Source organism: Vanessa atalanta, chromosome 21 (assembly GCF_905147765.1).
Source record: "Vanessa atalanta chromosome 21, ilVanAtal1.2, whole genome shotgun sequence".
NCBI classification, from domain to species: domain Eukaryota; kingdom Metazoa; phylum Arthropoda; class Insecta; order Lepidoptera; family Nymphalidae; genus Vanessa; species Vanessa atalanta.
The window spans coordinates 1404464-1426986 of NC_061891.1; the positions used below are offsets into that span (position 1 = coordinate 1404464).

Below are 22523 nucleotides of genomic sequence, written 5' to 3' on the forward strand. Positions count from 1 at the left end.
TTCCTTGAGATAGGCTACCGTGGATGAAATTGGTCAGGATGATATCTTTCCAAAAGGCTTATTAATACAGATCTATTTCATCACGAACTCTCGCCCCTTCACGTTAAATTGTCGGCATTCAGTATTGAGTTGCGCTTGTTCTTACTAAATGTCGTAGTGTGCGTGAGGCGATTAACATAAGAGTAAACACAGCAAAAAAAACTACAATTTCGATTAGACGATTACTTTTGTTTTTTAAGTTTCGCGTGTGGTTTAACGCGGGGCGCCTTATAAGGTGTTCAGTCAAACACTGCTGTATTCTTCTTTCCAAAGTCAAATCAATTATGAAAGAAAGAGATAAAACACAAGAGAGAAGTAAGGCTGTGAGTTGTAGAGAAAAGTTAAAATGATTCTCACGTCTTAATAATATTCTTTTCGCTAGTATTTTAATTAGCCTTTATTAATTCGTTATAACCGTACGCGTTCTCGGTTAATTTGTACTTTTGAATTTTAAGATAGAATTAATATAGGAAGAACTTTTTTTATTTAATTCAAAAATAGGTAGGAAGACTGACCTTTGGGCTATCTGATAGTATGTAACCGCCACCCAGGCATGAAACTAGTATTCCGGACTGTATACAATATTAACTACTTCTGACATAGCCAACCGCCACCAAACTTGGGAAGTAAGATACCTTGCTCCCCACCCTTCCAACCCGAACACATCTATAAGTTATCGTATTGTTTTATTCCTTAACACTTCGATTAAAATATCATATATCATTTCTTTAATTTGGATTTATTATTTATTGATTTCTAGATATATAAAAAATATTATAAATATTTAACCTGTTCATGAATTCATTTCCTTACATCGCCAATGCACCACCAACCTTGGGATGTTAGGTCCCTTATGTCTTTAGTTACACTGGCTTACTCACCCTTCAAACCAGAACACAATAATATTGAGCAGTGTTGTTTGGCGGTAGAATATCTGATGAGTGGGTGGTACCTACCCAGACGGGCTTGCACAAAGCTTTACCACCAATTCTCGTACGTACGTAACGTACAACTCGAAAGTGCCTGGAGGAAATTTCTGGGTGGTAGGGCTGTGAAAGTTTAGATAGTCCATTATATATTCCCGCTTAAAATATATTATCCAAAGGAGCTACTACAATATTATAGGTAATCTGATTTTAATGTATTCGTATTCAATGTTTCATTCGCATTTATATACAAGTTTAAATTAAAATATTATACCTTTTTTTAGATGAATTAATAAAACCAAATTAAAGATAAAAGCAGACCTTTTTATTAGAATATTTCAGCTTTATAATTTATAGTCATTTGTATATAAGCACATTTTATTTCTAATTATTATAGACACTAGTCATTGGGTGTTTAATTAAATACAAATTGCTATCGTCTTGGATTTGTTTATCGAAAGAAAATGACACCAATTTGTCTCAATAATCACCCCTAAGCAAAATTTACAGATAAAACTGTAATTGTTCCGAAAATTAAAATCAACGTCTTAAAAAGCGTAATACGTAGGACGTTTACGTTGTATGCAGTACATACATGCATTGCGCAATAGTGAAGAGAAATATTATGGGATAGCCATGGCGCCGGGATGCGGGGTGGGGGGAGCTATCCCGGCATCCATAAGCTTTGCAGCCGCCGCGACGCCCGAGCGTGTCTCGCGCTCCGGGATTCGTCTTCCTAGTGATGTTCTGTGTAGAGTGACGTATTGGACGAATGTGATGTGTTGTGACTTTTTATAGGAATCCCCGGTTCCGCACATGGTGAGTAGACTTTTATTAATTTTATAATTAGTAAATTTGGTCACTTAAAAAAATATATTTAAGAACAACCGTTTAAAAAATATGTCGTTTAAAAAACTAAAACAATTTGAAAATATGTTGATATATTTTTTAAATATTCGTTTTATTTTAAAACCACTTTTAAACTATAAAATTAATAAAAATTAAATTAAATAATAATAATTTATTAGTAATTAAATAAAACTTTTTCCTTTATTGTATTTAATTTTTTTAAAACAGTTTGTCTTATTTTATGAAGATACTATACATAAACTATACCATTTATTTACTTCTAAATTATAAAAAAAAAAAAAAACTTTATGTATTTTATATTATATACTTTAGGACGGAGAAGACTTTATTGTCTATTGGAAAAATATTTCAATCACAAGTTTTCATGTATATATACATTTGTATACATATATACATTTCAAAATTTACATATGAAAAGCAAATGTTTTCGAAGCTCACTAATGTATTAAACTTTTATCAGTATTGTATGTCTCCCAATAAACCTTATAATACCAGGAAGGATTAGTCTTTATAAATTTTAATAAATAATTGATTTCTTAACTATATACATACTATACAAAGAGTTTATCAGTAAGATTACAAATAATTAAAAAATATAGTTTATATAAAAATAATATAATTTTGTCTTAACATTAAATAATAAAAACCATTAAATATATAAGGATAATGACTGAATTATTTTATCTTTGTAGCTTAAGCATTATAAATCTCAAGTATATTTAAAAGAAACCGAAATAAAAATGTTTATTATCACATAAACACCGAACAACGCGACTTAGGTTAAAGATTAGCTTCACTTAGGTTTAAAGCTAGCATTAAAGTCTGTGAAACTTGGAGTAAGTTACAGTCTTAATATCTCCATTACGTAAGAAATATTTGGGTGTGAAAGAGATAGAAAAATCTCTTATTGTAAGGTTTTATTTAAATTCTTATTATTGACTAATAAAATTTTTAAACCATACTTTCTTAACAAATTCGAATTCCGAATTCAAACACTTTTATTATACCTTATTGGTTACATAGAATTTTATTGATCATGTTTTATATATTTTATTACATGAACTAATGAAAACGTATTTATATATTTTAGCCATTGTTAACTCTTGATCTATACTAAGAGTTTGCTGAAAAAACTCAGTGTAAAAACGTTAACTGTAATTGTATTTAATTTGTAGACCTATTTATGTTAACACCGGTAACAGAGCTGGTTGATTTTCGGCATCAGCATTAATATTCGAAAAGGGATGCCACTTACATTCTTGCTAACATTCCGTGCGGTCACGATTTGTACTGTGCTATTTTCAACATCGATTTTGATACTTATTTAAGTCATAAATATAAATTATCATTTTCAACTGATCTTTGTTTAATTTTTAATTTTACGCTTGTTAGGAAAATATTTTATAAGCAACGTAGTATTATAGTGCATCTTATCATTGAAGAAGTATGAGTCGATGTTGAACTCTGACAATTTATTTTATTGCCATATTGGGATATCTATCTGTAGGAAAAGATAGGACGCAGTTGTTAGAACATATGAACCTTAACTGCGAGTAAGTATCATTGAATTTTCATGTGCTTAATTTGTGTTTCGTACTCAACGGAGAAGGAAAGCATGTATCTTATGAAAACTCGAAATACATTTATCTAGGCCTAAATTTTCTCTTTTTTCGAGTCCTCAAGGAGATTCTTACCGAGAAGATGCTTTCTTCTCTCTTTAATACAATTCTGTAAAATGACGATCGGCACCTAACATCAATTATAGTATACATACATAATAATTATCAAAGTTAAGGCCTTAAGTGATATTGAAAAATACTCAAGTGCGTTCTTTTGATCGATTGATTCATATGCTCCTAATATTTATCTTATAAATTTCTTTATTTTATATATTAATATAATTACAGTAATCAGTGTCGCATATCACCTTTTGTGCTGTGAAATTAATATAATAATTGTACCTAAAATATAATGAGAAAAATTAGGAATTTTTGGCAAGATTTCTCCTTCTCTATAGAGTCGGTTCACTAGTTGTGAACAAACAGAACTTACGATGTGTATCATATTACATATAAATATTAGCAGATAAAAGCGTTTAGTTTAGCGTTTTTCCCTGGATTTGGCTTGGACGATTTCATGAGATTATTCGTTTTTATAATTCATCTAACGCTGGAAACGGACACTGGACTGAAACATCGTAAGGAATCATCAAATAAAAATCTGCGACACTTTTATCCAATGAACCATGTGAAACAAAACAAAACAAACCATGTCAAACCTATTTGGAGTGAACGATTGCCCAACAATGGGATATTTTCGAGTTTTTCTTGGAATATAAAAATCTACGTGACTTGTTTTTTTTAATTTCCAAACGCAACCAATGCACCGTGAAACAGGAAGAGCCATTTGATTAGCTGTTCAATATTATATAACGTGCCTTCCTCTTCAGACATATTTTTCGTTATATTAAATCTAATTAATATCATATCTTAAAAATTATAAACATATATTTGTGCTTAAATAATTTTGTCTCAAGCTAAGGATTAAGGAAAATTTACGAAAAAGCGTACATTTCCCGAATTTCACTGATTCTGACAATCTACATGTTTATCCAATCCGAATTGAAACTTTGTGTTATAATAAGCTCCAAAAGCCTTCTCTTCGAGGGGAGAGGAAGTTTCCGCCCAGCAGTGGATCATAAATAAGCAGTTTTTTTACTTTACTTGATATATGAAGATTTAAATTCTTAACAAAAAAATATATTACGAACAAATTTGGGATTCCAATCAGATGACGAGTTCAGTGCTGATTTTCAGTACCAGTCAAATGTCATGTCGTGAATAAAGCGAACAGCAGCGCAAGATTGCTGATTAATATTGAATGGACATAAAATCTATCTTTATTAATATCGGAAATATTCGAATTTTATGAATGGACCGAAAAAATATATATCGTTCAATGATTTGTTCGAATTCCGACTATATGCTATACAGGTTTGAATAGATAGTAAACGAAGTTTGAGCCAAACAAACTATGTACTATATTTAAAATTTTTGACATAATTAAGATTGATTACCATAATTAATAAAAGTCATAAACAAAAAAAATATATAAAGCATAATAACATATATTTTCAGCATAATAATGAATCAATTTTTCAACGTTAAATTGGTAGGTGGTTACCACAGGTAAGAAATATTACTCGAAGAGTGAATGGTACCCACCCAGTCGGGCTTGCACAAAACCACCAAGAAATTCAGCTAATTTAAATTTCGAAAACAATCGAAAGCTAATTCGGAAAATAAATAAATAACTTCAAAGATATCACGACAGCACACGACAAACGCTAAAGGCTGAATTTCATGAGTACAAAATATCCCGGTATTAAAACTTTGCGTAGGGTTAATACTAATTTATTTCACTGCTAAACATAAATGTTTTGAACTAAAATACAGCAAGTATTTCAGTTTGAAGTATGAATGATCTTGTCGAATTACTATAACAAAGGTAATAATATCTTAATTTCCATGAGAAAAGGCAAGAATCTCCAAATATTAAAATTAGATAGTCTCAAGAACAGGCTCTAAGCTGAATTAAATTAATATTGGTACATCTTCTTCACTGGGCTTTCAAAGATTTTTGGGGAAGTCAAATAAAGCGGTTTGGTATGTGTTAATAATGTTAATTGTGGAACCGTACCATCAGATAACATTTTAAATATGTTATTATCAATTTGATCTTTGTTATAATCTTATAAAACCGATTTAAAATTTTTTATTCATAATAATTTTCTTATGGCCTACGCTTGTAGTGCTTAGTTCATTTTTTTCTCAAAGGATCGGATCGGAATTTCGATTCAGCGGTAAAATCCTGCTAGCACCATTACCCGCGGTCTTTATTTGCACAGTAACTATTTTTATTTGTATATATTAAATCCTTGACGTATATTATGTAAATAAATCAAAGAACATTCCAAAAGCGATCTAAATATAAATATTTTATTCCATGAATTGCCTATTTATTGTCGTCAATTTATCACCAAAATTCGAATTACGAATAAAATAATCGATTAAAAAAAATATTCCATTTAACGAAAAAAAATAAACGCTTTACGTATTCACTCTAATAGAACGAAATACACTCTCGAAAAAACACGAGGCGTATTCCAATAAATGGTTCCAACATCCAATTAACTACTAGTCTTAAAAATACCACTTTAAATTACTTTAATCATTCAACGCTTGTATTGCGATAACCGCAAAACTATTGGCGCGGAAAAACTCGAATAGTCATTGCTTATCATTGGCTATACATTTCTGTCCAACGGATTTTTAGCCCAATCAGTTTGCCGTTAAGGGCTAAAAAAATCCACTAGATATGATAAATAAAATGATTTTATCCTACAGTTTTCGTTTCAAACATATCTCGCTTTGATTTAACGTTGAGTGGTTTCGTTATGCCGCTTTGCCGCGTCTAGGATTGATTTTTTTGTGTAAAATGCTTTTGGATTCATCGCCTTTATTCGTTTGTATACATTAAATGAATGTAGCATTTTATTTTAATGGTATATGTATGGTACGTTACTTATTTATATAAAGATACTAGTTGTCACCCGAGGCTTCGCTCGCGTTTTAGGGGTTAGTTGTCATGTGTTAGGCAAAAAATTACCCTATGTCCTTCCTTAGAGTTCAAGTTTGCTTCATACCAAATTTCGTTAAAATCGGTTCATTGGTTTGGCAGTGAAAGAGCGACAGACAGACATACAGAGTTACTTTCACATTTATAATATTAGTATAGAATAGTATAGAATTGATGATGTTCTCCTGACCGATTTTGGTGATGGGATCCATTATCAGCACAGGGATCTGCACAGGAGAACACTTTGGTTAACAATACTAAAAAAATTGCGTTTTTGATCGAGTACACAAGACAGGTGCTTTCTTCACCCCCTCTTATGACCCGATTGGATGATAATCTACTACGGCCAGAGAGGGTTCTTGCCGAAGTACGTGATTGCTATTACTAGACACTTTCAAACTTCGAGCTGTTAATGAGTAATTTTTAACAGAAACCTCAATATCTTTTTACTTGCCAGACTCGGGAATGGAACCTCATTCCTCGGCCCTACATTTTCTATGTGTATAAAATGCTTTTGGTACTGGTGAGGCTGCAGATACCTAGGTCCTGGAATATGTCAAGAAATTTAATAGCTTAGAAATTATTGCACTTGATTTTTCTTGGCTGTTACGTATAATATAGGTACCATTAAGAGAAGAATAACCAGTCTATAGAAAAGTTAGTTTATACCTCATAATTTCCATTTTTTATTACGCACATCAAAAGTGCAAGGTTAATTAAAACATATAACATTGTAAATTATTTTGCGTACAATGTTAAATCTGTAATTTAAATCATAAGGTTTCTGAAGCCATTTGTATGTATGGTTGACAGAGGCATTTAATCTGATAATCTATTATAATTTCTGAGAAATCTGTAATATTTTTTATTGACATTGGATCTGTTATCGTAACAAGAGAGGCAAAAATATCAATCTTATCGTAGAACAAATTTTATATTTGAGTTAAAAAAAACACAGTTGAAATTCTATGGTCATTGTAAAAATACAATATACAGATTTATACATAGCCATAATATATTAAGCTGTACTAAAAATGTTATTATCGGTAAACGTTTAAGCGGAGGGCTATATTTTATAGAAGCAGGCCACCTTTTTGCATACCTTGCTCCATTAGCAGCGAAGTTTTCAACCCGTCACACACACTAATGGCTAAAACATATTGCACGGTTTATATCGATTTAATAGTGACGCTATTTTTAGACAGCTCTCTGATACTGTTCGAATTTTAAACGTTTTAAAATGATAATAAATAGCAGGATTATCGCTTTATGAATGCCGCCTATGAATATATTCCAATGGGAGTAGGAGTATAGAAAACAAACCTTAGACTTACGTAAGCCGATTGGTTAATAGCTCTGCTGTATTATGCTTCACAGACCGTTCTTAATTACTATATCTTTATTTATATAACAATACTTTTTCACTCAGTTATAATATACTTAAATCAGTTTAGAAGATGTTTACTAATATGAGTATTTTTTTTATTTTTTTTAAGTGTGTGTAATTTTTATTAATGTAAAAATTATTTCTAGGTAATTTATAGGTCAAAGTGGGTTATTTATTTTTTTATTAATTTAAATAGTAAAATTTATTATTATCATTACTCCTTATGCCATTGGAATGAGCCATATAATACGTACGTACGTATGTTTTGGTTAATGAGAAACTTATGTCACTTTGGTTACTTGATGCGTAATAAGATTTAATTTACACGCTAATCGTAACATTATGATCGAAATGGTGTTTAAACAAAATATTCTCTAAGCCTGAGTCTATCTATTCTATTATTCAATTGTTTTATTTATTAAATTGAAATTATTAAATTTATTTAATTTTTAAATAATCGATTAAAAAAATTACCAAATTATTTTTAAATTTACACCGTGTAATATTAACCTCATAATCGTAATCGTACGTTACAATATCGGCAAATCATATGACGATTATTTCAATAGGTCCTTTGTTATATATGTCAGCAAACAATCAGACTTACTTCCGTATTTATAATGTATATATTAGTAAATAAAGAATAATCTCTTCAAGTTTATTTTATGCATGTATCTTAGACAATACATAATGTTCATGTCATGATTGTTTTTTCTCTTTATTATACACATAGAACACAACTTAAAAAAGGTAATATAATCCGCAACAATGAACCAATTCCGATCAACATTATACTCTTTGAAATTAGAAATATAATAGCAGATCGAGAGGTTATACAAAATACCAGATCTCTAATTATTCTGCTCTAATTTAAATATGAATCCTTACCAAAACACCGTTTGTTTCTTAATGTATTAAGTAATTATATTTTAACCGAATTAATAATGTGTTGTGAAAATCGAATTAGTTGCGCGAACTTTGTTTTGAAGTAAATGACGTCATTAAACTGTAGTTGTATGCGTGTAAAGTCAACAGAAGATTATAGAGCGGGGGTCCGTAAACAGGCGTGTTATATATATCATAAACACTAACACACATACTGACATGCCTATGTGGCCTTTATAAATAATATGTATGTATATTATATAATTTAGCTAGAGAACTCTGATATCTTATACTATCTGCAAAACTACGGGTTTAAATAACGTCACAGTAATACATTAACCCAACTGCTAGTGATACACTTTCCAAGTATCTACCTGGTTGAGGTAGTGGCTAACTTATAAGGCTTCGAGAACATTTTTTTACTCGTCATAAAATAGGGACTTAGTGCTGAGTGCGCTGGAATACCTCTAAAAACCAGCCGTATCCACTCTGTTTCTTGATGGACGTCACAAGATCGCTGTAATTTGAGGATCTGGTTGAATGGGGTAGGGTCAACAAAAAAAATAACGAATCAATAATTCTCAGTACCAGCTCTTAATATTGAAAGTTGACAGTATTAATACTTCCGTACTTCAGTAATCACGTAAAGTTGTTCAATTCAGTGTTCCCACGCATGAAATCTTTCGTAGGATTGCCCAACCACGACAATGAGAGTACAATTGTCTTTGCTGAAACACTTCAACAATGTAATGCCTTCTACGCTTTTTTCAAGACTCTCAAGAAGAGCACGAAATGAAATATAAACATTTTAATATTACCACGTTTTATATATTCTAGCATCATTTCATTACGTCATCACAACCGAATTTCTAATTTAAAAATGGAACAGGTTCCATAAAACAACGTTAAATGTATGGATATTAAAATCACGAACGTCCTCGAAAGTTTCCTTTTAAAAGTATACTCGGAGGATAATCAATTAAGTTGGGCGTTATAATTTGCGGTAATAAAACACATGTTCTGAGGGATTCCGTGATTAATTACGAAAGTTTGTTTGTGCTGACGTTACTGTCGTCGACATCGCCGTAATTATCACTTGTACCATTTGCACACAAAGGGGTTTATTTTCTAATATATTATTTATTAATGGATATTTATGTTGCTATTCTACCTCTTTGGTCTAGTTAGTTGACTCTCGAGATATTACTTAGTAGTAAGTATCTATCACGAGTCACGGTAGCATCCGAAAGCGGTCCCGTGGCGGCCGCCGAAGAGACGGAGAGGGTACCGCTGGTTTTTAGTGGGTATTCTGGTGCAGCGGGGTGCACTCGGCGAGTCCTACATACCCCTCCACTTCCACGCAGGGTAAACAAAAATAAAAGGTATCATCTGTGACATATTCCGCCGAACAGTAATACTTTGTATCGTTGTGATCCGATTTGTAAAATGAGCCATTATGCCTTAGATAATGCCTTAGATCCCAAGGATGGTTCATTAACGCTTTAAAGAAAATTAATATTCCATACAGAACCAATGTCTGTGTGGTAGAGACCACTTACCATCAGATTTCCACTTCCACCAATTATGATGATAATGATAAATTGAGAAGATAATTATTTATATTTTTTGTAAAAAAAAAAAAAATACCTAAAATTGCGCAAAATAAATTTACAATGATCCAGTATCAATATCGTAAAACTAAAACGTATTTATGGGTTGGACGTTAGGTATTAAGCATTTAAAAAAAATATTCAGTGGCGTGGTCGTATAAGATCAAGAGACAGACAGAGTTACTTCCGCATTAATAATATAGCTTTATTAGCTATTAAATAATTTTTGTCCTATATGTAGCTATATTTAGCGTCATATAGCTCATTATTTACTGGATGTATAGGCTTATTACTTGTGTGTAAGTTTTCCTTGTCATATTATTATGAGTGATGTGTTTATTTCGGATTTTGTTATCACGTGATCAACTTTATTACGACAATAAAACGTGAAATAGTTGAGGTATAAGCGTTTTTAACAAAATAAGTGGTTATTGCGCGTTAAAGATTACATTTTTAGATGATAACCTAGTTGACAGCTGTTAAAGACAGAAGTTAAAGATTTTTTTTTATTTAACAGTAGATTTATCAAATGGTTTTCGGATGGTAAGTCATCTTCGTCCAATGACACTGATATGGTAAGAAACATAAATCACTTATAACTCAGTCTATGAAGCCCCCCATCCCCTCTAATAATGTGATCTAAAATGTTAATATGACCTTTGAGCCTATAACTATATGATACTACTGACAAATGTATGGTGTTTATTCGGACAAGCTCAAAACTCTGTCAATGAAATTATTCACAACTTTTTAAAATATCGTTGTGTTCCGGATTGAAAAGTTAATGAGCTAGTGTAACTACAAACCAAAGGCATCTTATTTCCCAAGGATGGTTGCCATTGCTGATGGTAAAAAAGTGGTTATTATTTCAAACAGCGCCAATGTTTATGTGGTACATTTCGTCCGTCTTCAAAAATCCAAAAAATAACAAAACTGCAAAAATGAAAATGAAATAAATAATAATAATAATAATAAATAATAAACAAAACAACAATACAATATTTCTAAACTTTTAAAAGATATGTTATAATTTACGTGACAAAACATCGCACGAAATTTCACGTATGTATCCGTTTTTTCGTCAAGCCTTTATTAAATTCCAACGTGACGATACGAAGAAAGAATTTAAACAATAAAGGAATTTTAATATTGACGTCCAACTTGGGACAAACTGAGGGTTATATTCGTGTATGCATTAAGATCTAGTCGGATACATTTTGATGAAAATTTTCTACATAGATGAATAGAACGGCGTGCAGTAGAAAAGTGTTACTCTATACTTATATGAAAAACCTGAAAGTCTGCTCGATTCGATGGTTTATTTCACACTGGATGAGCTATTAAAAATCACGGGACCGGAGGGAGTAAACCGGTTATTTCGGTATTTGGAGTAATTCAGTGAAAAAGGAAACTCCTAATAAGTTTTATTGCTGTTTTTCATTAAATGTACACTACGAACTGTTTAACTGGTCCAACAAGATGTGTTATATATATGAACACTTTATAAATACCTTTATATACATATTATCACCACGATAGTTAACAATTGTATGAAATATTCACCATCCCTTACGATATAGGCAACAAACAACAATGTGACCATATACTGAAAAGTAACTAATCATATGCTCATAAGAATATTTAATTATGATTCTGCTTTCGATTTGTATAAAAAAAATTAAAGATAATTTACATTCGTTCATTAATTCAGATGATTTTTAACTCAACAAGACTATATTATAAGCACGAAAGTAACTCTGTCTGTCTGTCTCTATCGCTGCTAAACCACTTAAACGAATTTAATGAAATGAACTTCATTGAAGGACATAATCTACTTTTATGTATAAAACTTGACAAACCTAAAACAAAAGCGAAACCAATAGCAACAGGTAGTCTTTTAAATATATTTTTTATTTAATATATATATGCCACCTGTTTCTTTGTTTGTTTATGTCACAATATTTCCTTCCAGCGCTTAGGTTGTCTGGAAGAAATTGTGTTGTAAGCAATTAGCCCGCCCATTTGTACAGCTGTTAGACTGCATATTTTTCAGTAATTATAATTTCTGTATATAATTCCCTTCATTGTGAGTAATAGTCCTGTGAATCACTGTCGATATTGTACCCAAGCCAAATCCGGCTCGAAGGACCATAGCGTATAACGTCTATTAAAACCGCTTCTTCAGTTTCGCTTGACACTTTTTTACGCGGTCATTGAATTAAAACAAAAACATTTGTAAATTGCAGTGAACGAAAGGTCAGCGTGATTCAGAACGTTGTTTTTTGATGTTGTAAGAAAATATCAAGTTACCGTTGCTTATACATATCAATCAAGAATATTTCAAACAAAACATATGGCATATCCGACCTAGTTTCGTTACTAAATCCTTTGTTAGCATAACGTATCCATAATATTATACGTCATATGTTTATACGTCCGTCTGTTACTCATATCCCGTGCACAATAAATCTCTTTTAATAGCCGCAGTAAATTATTTCATGTGTAATTATTTCTCTGGTGTTTTAATCATTGGATCTGACGTTTTATTTCTCTTATCAAATAAATAACTCAATCGTGCAAGGTTAGATGATTCATTTCTTGAAATATTATTTGTAATATTTAGGTTAAAACAATTACATAAATTTAACTTGTACTATTCGTAAATTTAAATATCATGTCAAAACAACACTGATAAATAAAGATGATGAAAAAGCGTGGAGTTATATTTCTTTACTTTTCATCAATGCAGGTTTCGTAATAAAATTAATAACATTTGTTTAACTTACCTATGCTATTAAAAGATTACTGGTAATACGGAATTTCTTACTTTGGTCTTAGTTCTGCCCTGTATTCTGGATATATATCATTCTAAGCTGGTGTAAACTTTACATTAATTTTGAAAAGTTTTTTTAGATAAGTTAAGTATTTTTTTTTAGATAAGTGGACAAGAAAATGTATAGTGGTACCCACAGTGTACCACTTACCATCAGGTGGCTATGTATTTCTAAAAGCGCCAATGTCTATGCGTACTACACATAGAAAATATGACGATTCCTAAGCAATCCAATGCCTTACCAACCTTGGAGTTTAACCTTCTAACCGGAAGACAACAATACAAAGGGTTCCTACCAAGAGGTATTTGCACAAAGCCCTAAGTACACGTAACAATGTTTAAAGTTCTTTGAACGAATAAAGAATATTTCGATTTTTGGTTTTACAGATATATGACGTAATAAATGATATTAAACTTTTTGAAAACAATTCAGTGTCCACTTCGTTTGAATTTCCTTTTTGGAAACAGAAATGCAGTGAATGAAACTGAACGTTTCGTTATTTTGATTAATCTTCATTTTAATTACATTTAATCCTACAGTTTGTTGAAGCAATTTCTTTTGTCGTTAAAGATAAAAAACGCTATTCGCCCTGTTGCAATGTATATTTAATACACCTCGTCGGTTTAGTATCCAGCTGATAACGCTGCAGGTTTTGAGGTTCTGGATTCAAACTCCTGGTGAATCCAGTAATAAGATATTGAGCTTTTTTTATCAAAGAATTCTTGATAGCAGTCCGCTGTTTACAACTTAAGTGTGTACATGTCCGAGCCTCGTAAAACACTTTCATCCGCGGGAACTGCATATGAACTGTTAATGTAAATGGTGATAATATACTATATTGTACACCACAAACATAAAATACAGAATATTTAGGACTTTTATACAATATATTTTATTGTATAAAAGTCAATATATTTTATTGTAAAAATAAAAAAATAACATCAAATATTTTATGTGTTGTACAACGGGCGGACTTATGGCTAATTAGCCATCTCTTCCAGACAACTTTTCAATATATCGATCTATTCGAACAAGAACAGACCGTGAGAGTAAAATGATAGAGAGTGCTCAATATATACACTATTAAATCTCCTGTGCAGCTAGCAAGTGATGTAGTTTGGCCACCATTCCGGAAATTCACTCAAGTGGATTATTTTTAAGGGTTTCGATTTGTTGCTAAATTGTTTCAGATATATTAATGAAATGCTTCTCGATTTTGTACTGGTTAAATTTATAAATTTTGAGTAGCATTGGTTGAATTTTATCCTCCCATTTCCCCCTTTATCAACATTATTGGGGATATGGGTGGGTTTTTCTAAAAAACGTTCATAGCGTATGCTTACGTTATAGAATAATATGTTCCAATTTACAGCTGTCTAGACTCAGTATTATCTAATAGTTAACCTCGACAAATTATTTTTATAAGTATAGATGTTTATTAATGTGGAATCATTTATAAATATTCCGGGAATAACTTTTTACCACAGATTAAAACCGAACCATAATGCGTTTAAAATAACTCGCGAAGTAGGTCACGGCTGCTTACGACGTTAAAACTTTCTGAAATATTCTTAAGACAGGTGTTTTGTTCGGGATCACGTAATTAAAAAGCTATACGGGTCTGTAATATCATTAAGGCCAATGAAACTTTAGTCACGGACTTTATTTTAACGTTTAAATTTTTTGAACGTGTTTAGGACATGGAGTAATTAACGATTTTAAATTAATTATTCGCATTATTGATGAAAAATTTGTGTGATAAAAATTGTAATCTCTATTTGATTTATTTTTTTATGAAGTAGGTAGGAGCACAAATAAATAGGCCGCCTGATGGTATGTGGTCACCACCGGAAATATTAACCATTACCTAACCTATAGAACTAAGATGTTATGTCTATTGTATATGTAATTGTACTGGCTTACACCCTTCAAACAGGAAGAAAAGGATACCAAGTATTGATACTTGGCGTTAAAATATTTGATAAACGTGCTGTTCCTACCCAGACGGGCTTACACAAGGTCCAACAACTAAATAAACTCTAGTAGAATAAAGATGACATGACCTATTATAGTATTAATAATTTATATAAATGTTACTTTTATACATAAAAAAATCTATTATCTATGTAGATAAAAAAAACCGCAAAACCGCTTTTTACGAGAAATAAAGAGTTCCAGCGAAAAATGTTTAAGTAAAAACAAGTTATTTACGGAACATGATAACTACAAAGAGCTGATGAAACACATACTTTAACTTTTTTTTTCTGAACGTTTTTTTAATGAAAGCGTAGTAGCGCTTGAATATTTAAAAAAAAATAGCTAATATTTAAACCAATTCATGAAGCTTTTGTATTAACAGATTACCACGCAGTGATTAGCCGAATTATACAGAAGTAATAATATAGATTAAATTATAATGTCCTAATAAACAAAACAAAAGAGGATTTATGTTTTTTTTATTTTTTATTTTGTTACCTTTGTAACTTATGACAAGCTTATGTTTACTCTTTGAATGTGTTCATTAACTACGCAAAGTTTAAAGCATAAAATAAAGTTACTGTAATACTTATTAGATATACTTTATTCAATTAGACTTTTTGAGCATTTTTGTATCGTAATTTTAAAGAACAAGAATTTTGGAATGTAGATTCTACCGAGAAGAACCGGTAAAAAATAAGTAGTTAATCTTTTCCATCATTATAACGTGTTAAGGACTATAAACGATTGTGGAAAAATTGTAAAGAGTTCAATCAGGGAACGAGATAAAAAATGCCTATAAACCGTTACATCCCCTCCAATATCAGATTCTACCCTAATTGAGTGGAACGTGGGTGAAGCGAACGTAACAGGCCAACCGCAGGGGTTGGTTCAAGTGATAAATGCTGACAGAGCCTTGAAAAATTTCGCCGTTACAATTATTTGGGTATTGTCGTTTTTTATCGCAATTCGATTCATTATATTTTTTCTAGAACTTTCTTGAATGTTATTCGAATTATATTTTCACATTGCTTTATAAGTCATTGCTTAGATTACTGTTTAGTTCTGTAGTTTTTTCTGATAATATGTTATTTATAAACGAATACCTTTGATTATTTATATCTTAGACAGACCGTCAAAGCTGTGTCGAGAAAATTAGTGGCCAAGAGTTGGATACTAAGAACGCGCACATTAGTAAAGTAGTATGGCGTTTGGCGAGTGTAAAGCTCTTACGCAAACCAAGATAAAAAATTGGCTTGTTTGTTTTAGTTATATTGTAGTGCGACATTATCTAGATATATTATTATATACAATATACATTTTAGATATGTGATTCACAATCTTAGAGGGGGGATTCATATATTTTTTTATGGCATTGGTTGGACGAGCATATGGGCCACCCTATGGTAAGTGGTCACCACCGCCCAAAGACAAAGGCGCTGTGAGAAATATTAACCATTCCTTACAGCACCTATGCGTCACCAACCTTGGGAACTAAGATATTATGTCCCTTGTGTCTGTAGTTACACTGGCTCACTCACCCTTCTAACCGGAACACAAAAATACAGAGTACTGTTATTTGGCGGTAGAATATCTGATGAGTGGGTGGTACCTACTCAGACGGGCTTACACAAAGCCCTACCATCAAGTAAATATGTATATATCTAAGGAAAGCACCGAGTTCTCTTGTGATTTATGTCTTAAATTTCATCTTGAACTCGGTTTTGATTCGTGATTTCCTCACGAATGAACGTTGCGGACGAAATTCTGCCGTATGACTACCAACTGCATTGGAGCATCATGATGGAATAAACTTTGAAATGAGACCTTTACTGTAGCATTTTTAATTTCCTGTACTTTTTATCACGTTAAAGGAACGTAGATAAGACGAATGAGTAAAGATTAAAGCGATGAGTCTGTAACTTGAAACGCAGCGTCAGTAGCTCAATCTAAAATAATTAAGTAAATAACGGAAATTTTATATACATATATATATATATTTTAAGAGCAATTTCGAAACCAATTTGTTAAATTAAAATTTACACGCGTGTAATTCGAACTGAAGTGTAGAGAATTTGTTTAACGTCTCCATTTTATTTATCAAATAAAAGAACAGGTTCGGAAAATCGCTTTTTTTCTGGAGTATAGATGAAGGAGGTTAAATTTACCATAAAACAGTGTGACAAAGATCCCAGGACGAACAGGAATCGGGGCTTGTATAAATGGCTTACGATTTATTTATTTTAATTATATCTGCAAAGACCTTTTTGTCCGTAGCATTTGTTTTCTTATTTTGTTTAGATCTGTAAATATAAATTTTCTAATATAGTATAAGGTGTAATAATATTTTTACATCGTTAATCCCGTAACACACACATCATCAAGTTCCTTATCCCTCTGTTTTAGTCGGCTTCTCTAAAACCATAATGTCTGTTTTTTAATTTAGTTGATTTGCGAAAATTACTTCAACAATACTAAATGACAGTTCTTAATAATTTTTATCGAAGTACAACTAACTAACTAATTTTATCGTAATCCGAATCAGACCAAATTATTGGTCAATGCCACCGATGACGTTATCAATAGCCAATGAACGTTGCGCATTGAATAAGATTAGTAAATGTGAAACTGATCAACATTTCAAAAACAGAAGTATCATTTAAAATAATGTCTTTCAAAAACTTACTAATTTATTAAGTAGAATTATATTTTAATATCAAATTTATTCCTAATTCTCTTATATATTTATTCGGTGATCTTAAAATTACAGAGCTTATTAAATTAACGCCGAGTAAGATTTATAATTCGAATTTAATATCTTAATTATCAAAAGATCCATCTTTACGATTAAATGTTTTCAAATTTTATATTATCTTACTATAAACTTCATAGTTATATAATGACTGTAAAATAAAAAAAAAGCGTAAATGCCCCACGTCTAGATAAAGGCCTCTTCTTTGCTTGAAAAGAAGGCTTTTGAGCTTATTCCAACCTGATGTTTTCCTCTACCAGCGAATATATATATATAAAATCATAAATTAAGGACATAAAAACTCTTTGATGCTTGCTCGGATTTGCCAGTTACATTATGTGACAATATTTATAGCGTTGACTAATCCTAGTTTATCAAATACTTATTATTTATACATTAGTATGTACGTTAGACGTTGACGGAATGGTCGTCTTTATTTCTATTATATTATATAGAACGTTATCATTATTTTATATACCTTTAAAACAAACTGTTACATTCCTTTCTTGAAATGTTTGATGATCATTTTCAAGCGAGAGTTTAAAAGTCTAGAAAAAGTACAAAGATAAGCATTATTAAAAAAAAAAAGTATAGAAATTTTTCAGAGCGATTACACCCTCTCAGAGGTTAAAATATTGTAAACTCTTGCTTTATTATCTACGCCATAATTTAATGTAGCCTCTATTCTAAATTTAGGCACAGGTGTTGTGACTGCCTCTAATACGTCATTTAGAAAAGAGTTTTTCAACGATGTCGGTTCTGGGCTTAAATCCTTTATTGTTCCCCATTCAAAAGTAAATCAATTAAGGTTTATCTGTTTTTTATAAGAATTTTTCACTGTGTACTATTGCTGCTCCTGTGTCTGAAATTTCTCAAATCGACCGTGTTTGCTGAGCGATGGTATTATAAAAATGGTTAGACTTTGAATGAGAAAGAAAAAAGCAAAAGGCTTTTTTCTTACCGTTTAAGGAAAAGGAATTCGATACATATAAGAAATAAAAAGAGCGATCTATTTATTATAAACATGAAAATTCAATTCTGCTTATCCGGACATGATTCGACTCGAAGTCAAAGTCAAAGTCAAAGTCAAAAATCTTTATTCAATATAGAAGTGTTTACACTTGCTTATTGATTGTCAAAAATCTACCACCGGTTCGGAATTTAGCACCTCGGACCTGAGAAGAACCGGCGAAAGAAACTCAGCGGGATATATTTTTTTTATTTTTTTTAACCATTTTCCATGTAGGTACAATGATAAGTATATTTTAGTTGTTTGAAACAGCCTGGAGGCGATCATTTCATTCCCAAGGTGTGCAGTCAACTAAAAAGTCATTAGTGTTGTAATATCCTTTAGCACACAAACGCTCTTTAACGACTCTTTTGAATTTTATAATTGAAACAATCGAAACAATCTATATCACTATAAGGAATTAGTCATAAGAACATCGTCATAATATCTTATTTTATATATTGAGATAACTGTATAGATTACTTTATTTACTATCAAGTAGCCTAGCTGCTTAACTACCTTACTGAAATAAAGTTAAAATTACAGCTGATCGCTCGAAGGAAGTCACGACTTTCTTAAACGTGACTAAACTATGTGTTTACTGGTGTACAATAAAGAGTATTTTGATTTGACTTGACTTGCAACTTATATTTAAGAAAATAAGTGAACAAAATTATCTCAATATTATCGTTGAATCCTTGTAGGAGAAAATATAAATATATTCAAACAATAATCTTCAGGAAGTTGCATTTCAAAACCGCATCTTTTGACTAAGCGTGTAACCCAATGAATCGATAATGTTAAATAATCTTAAATTTCACAAAGGTCAATCACCTAGGACCAAATGTCCGATGAATTTTTATCCAAAAACTGCCTTTAAAAGTCTGGCTCGGGACCAACCGATCGTATCAAATAAGGTCAAGATAAGAGGCCGCCAATAAAACTGCTAGCAAGGACGGCTGTAATCTTTAAACATTAGCGAAAATGTTACCTAGGATACATCTATAGTTTACGCACGTAAAATCAGAAGATACGCGTTTTTTACCCTAAAGGACGAAAAAAGAACGTTATGAAATTTATATCGGTGTATATCTAGCTGAGTTATTGTTTAACCCATGATGTTACAATAATTTTACTAGTGATGTTGTTTAAATTACTTTTAATATTAATTTAAAAATCACAAAAATATATATACAAAAATGCATTAAAAATAGTTACTGTAAAAATCTCGACCGCATGGAATGATGGCAGGAATGCAAGCTACATTTCCCCGTTGAAATGTAATTCCTATCCTCTGGGCAAAAAACGAACCAGCCCTCCTGTCACCAGTGGCATATAAGGCGAGGGGCTATACTTTTAATGAAGGGAAATTAATATTAAGTACTTTCCATATTTTTTATTAGTTCGTAGGCTGATAAGGCTAGTGACATTTAGATGAGACGCCTTTGGTCTCATTTGTTGGTAGAGCTTTGTGTAAGTCTGGGTAGGTACCAACCACATCACATATTCACGCACTCATCTCATATTCTATACCAAACAGTAATACTTAGTATTTTTATGTTCTAAGTTAACGAGTGGAGCCAGTGTAAATATAGACAGACACAAGGGACATAACATCTTAGTTTCTAAGGTTGGTAGCATTGACGATGTGAGGAATAATTAATATTGAAGCAATATATGCCAATATCACCGTTGAGGTGACCATTTAGCAATTTTTATTTAGAATAAAATAAAAAATCAGCTACATCATACATCAGCTAATTTGATTTGAATTTTTGTAGCGAAACTTCAGTGATATTTGGTTAAATTATTTTAACAATTTTCACTCGTGACGACGGCAATATAGGCGGAACAAAATTAGTGAAAAATTGACATTTAGAATAATTAAAATAGTAGTTTCTGGATATTTTCAACTGTTAGGATAATAACTGTTCTCCTCGTATATATACAGTTAGTAGATGCAAAACGGGTTATAGACATTCGTCTATCTAGAATCTACATCTGAACTAATGGTAGCTTATATTAAATAGAATCCTTTGAAAGAGAATTCGAATGCGTACTCGAAATTAGGTTTTTTTTTAGTTGAATATATGCTTTTGACGAATATTTAATTAAAAATTATTCGCCTCTTGGTTTTCCCTTTTTGCCCACAAAATAATTCGGAATCCCATAAGCCAACGAACTAATAAAAAATATTGAAAGTACTTAATCATAATGAAATTTTCATGGAAATAAAATGAGGTCAGAGGAAACAAGTGTCCGCAATGAGGAAATTCGTCGTCGTCATGATAGCGAAATGTCGTCGAAAGAACGCGAACGAAAAAATATAATTGATACATAAGAGATCCCTTAGAGATGTTCCGCAGGAATATATTGTCTCCAAACAAACAGATTACACTATTATAAGAGAGAGGAAAACAGCGATTCCCATGCGATTGAGATCGGGATAAAGTGGCTATTAGCGAAATTCGTTAACGATTTTTCCGTTCTCATTTCAATTCATTAATCTTATATCTTTGATTTTATATCAAGCGGGAAAAATCATTCATTTTATAATACCATATCGATCATTAAAATTTACTCCTTGTAATTATTAAATTCCATATTAATCGTAAAATCGACTTCTTTAAAATGACGAATTTATACTTTATAAGGGCATTGAATAAAAATCTATTCTTATTTGATATGATTCTTCTGACCGATTGCGGTCACGGTGACTATTCTAAAGGAAAACTAGTCAACTGTGCAGGACTCACTGTAGTGTACAGGTATGGGCACAATAACACAAATTTACCAAGTTAACATACTGTGTATTTATTTCCTTATTTTCATGGATATGAAAAATCCGACATGACCGCGTTTTGACCCGAAATAATTCAAGCGCCAGGACTAAGCTGTTTACATTTCCGTGACTCTCAAAGAAAAAAGAGTCACGGAAATTTAAACACTGCTAATTTCCAGACTTCGGACTGCTACTGAGAAACTCTCGGAGGAAATTCCTATAAATTATTTATTGGTGTGACCTGGAGTTGAAACCAAGGACGTCGCGTTGTGGTCTTATAATCTACTGAGACAACGAGAGGTTTAAGATGAATTATGCGTAAGTCGAATCACATATTACCACGTGTTTGTCAATATGTCGGTATAACGTATTTATGAGGTAGACTTAACCTCACTTTCCAGATGTAATACAATTTTCGACTACAAACAGTTTGCTGAACAAACTCATAATTTAATTAACAATCAACGTTAGTTGAGTCTGGCGAAATAAATTTTGTCAAACGTCTAAGAGTCAATTTATTGCTTACATAAGCGCTGCAATAAGTTAAAACAATTATCTCTTACATTAGGGCTTTTTGTATGGTGTATAAATTAAAAACAAAGTTTTGCTGTAATATTTTTTATAATTCGAAGAATAATCATTGTTATTCACTTGATGGTAGGGCTTTGTGCAAGCCCGTCTGGGTAGGTACCACCCACTCATCAGATATTCCACCGCCAAATAACAGTACTCTATATTGTTATGTTCCGGTTAGAACGGTGAGTGAGCCAGTGTAATCACAAGCACAAGGGACATTATATTTAGTTCCCAAGGT

The 22523-nt window shown here is 31.6% G+C and overlaps 1 protein-coding gene across 1 annotated transcript in view; it reads left to right on the forward strand.

Moving 5' to 3' along the window:
• The first annotated feature begins 1659 nt into the window (after nt 1-1659).
• Nucleotides 1660-22523, forward strand: part of LOC125072288 (leucine-rich repeat-containing protein 24-like) — a 47786-nt gene continuing 26922 nt past the window's right edge. The window contains exon 1 of the mRNA XM_047682854.1: nt 1660-1784. The gene's annotated coding sequence lies outside the window, so the exon portion shown is untranslated. The remainder of the gene's footprint in view (nt 1785-22523) is intronic.